Below are 1,735 nucleotides of genomic sequence, written 5' to 3'. Positions count from 1 at the left end.
AGTTTTTGCAGCTAGGCCTAATTTATGAATGCCTCATGTGTATCTCCTCCAACCTCCAGTTTTCTAAATATTTCATCCAGGTGGCTATTAACTTGATATTGTTTTCTTTGTCTTTCCCCTAAACATAGCCAGAGCATATCAATTGTCTTTGCATTTTAAATAAACATGTAATTCCATACATTCTTCTATTGTATTCCTAAGTAGTAAGAAAACCCAGCATATTCTGAGAAATGGCTCTAATACAATTGCTCCTGGGCTTTTACTCAGTCCAATCTTATCTCTTCATTTCATTTCTCCTTAGGCAGTCTTGCCAGGCAACATGTGGTTGTTCCAAAGCATTTATGACATGTTCCTGCCAAACGTCTAAGAAAGTTTCCTCAAATGCTCCTCTGAGCAAGTATTTTTTGTCCAAGACCCTTTAGATGCAACTATGTTTTTATTAAAATATTTCTAGCTAAAGAATATAATGCATTGCCTGGAAAAAAGCCAGATAATTAGGAGGTAACTAGTCAAGAGGTCTTCAGAAATGCAAATGTTTTATTTGAGATAAAAGAGATGTCTAGCCTGCTTTTATTACAGTTTCAAACCAGGGGAAAAAAAGCCAAAGATAAAAATTGATTTTGATGAATGCCACCCTCACTTTTACAAAAGTGGTTTGCAGAAGCCATAAACTTCCATTATTGAATCAGATGTTGTAGGTAAAGAGTCAACATTTTTCAAATAATCAATTTATTCATTTAACAAACTCTCCAGAAGCAGCATTATGCTCGATTCAGGGCTGGGAAAAATAATGACCAAACTATCTCATCCTCAAAGGCTTTCAACTTAGTAGTGAAAGAAAGACATAAAAAAAGTAATGTGTTAAAAATGTGTCGTAAGCATGACAATGGAAGTTTCCATACAGGATTCATCGTGAGCATCCTTCCAGCCCATCAGTGGTGGAGGATGCAGTTTATCAGTAAAGGCTTCGTGGAGGGAGTTGGGCTTGGCTTAAAGATTGCCCTTCTGACAAGGGAAGAGCAGGGGTAAAAGCACAGTGAGGAGTGCGGGGATAGCAAAGGGACTGTTAGAATTGGAGGCTATATGGTGTGAGACTGGCACCAGCAGGGGTGATCCAGGACAGAAGCATTTACTCATTCATTCAACAAACAGTGAATACCTACCATGCCATGTGTCCTTGGAAAATACTTGTCTTCATTGACTTGTAGTTTAGGATTAAGATATATATAAAACTATATATATATGTATATATATATATGTATTTATTACTAAAACAAAATTATAAAATACAAATTTTATAATTACTATAATATTTTATGGTAATTATATATTTTATAATTAGTGTATTATATAAATTACAAATTTAAATTAATATAATATACCATATAAATTATACTACATATTTTAAATTAATATAGTATTTTATATAAAATATATTTATATAAATATATGAATAAAATAATATGTAAAACATGAATGATATATATGATTTTATAATTATATATTATAATATTTTTAATGGGCTAAGCACAATATATACATGATATATTATGAGCATAACTCTTATCATCTTCCTGGAGATTAATTTAGAAAAATTCTGAATGCAGAGCTTCAAAAAAGAGAAGGAGCAAGGAAGGCAAACGTGACAGAAGAAAGCATCTCCTAAAAGTCAGGAAGTATGACTACTGGGGAGACCTTGACGAGGAACAGTGTGGTGAATATGACAGTGCCACGA

The sequence above is a fragment of the Camelus dromedarius genome, chromosome 30, assembly GCF_036321535.1.
Source record: "Camelus dromedarius isolate mCamDro1 chromosome 30, mCamDro1.pat, whole genome shotgun sequence".
NCBI lineage: Eukaryota > Metazoa > Chordata > Mammalia > Artiodactyla > Camelidae > Camelus > Camelus dromedarius.
Note: the sequence above shows the minus strand (reverse complement) of the source record.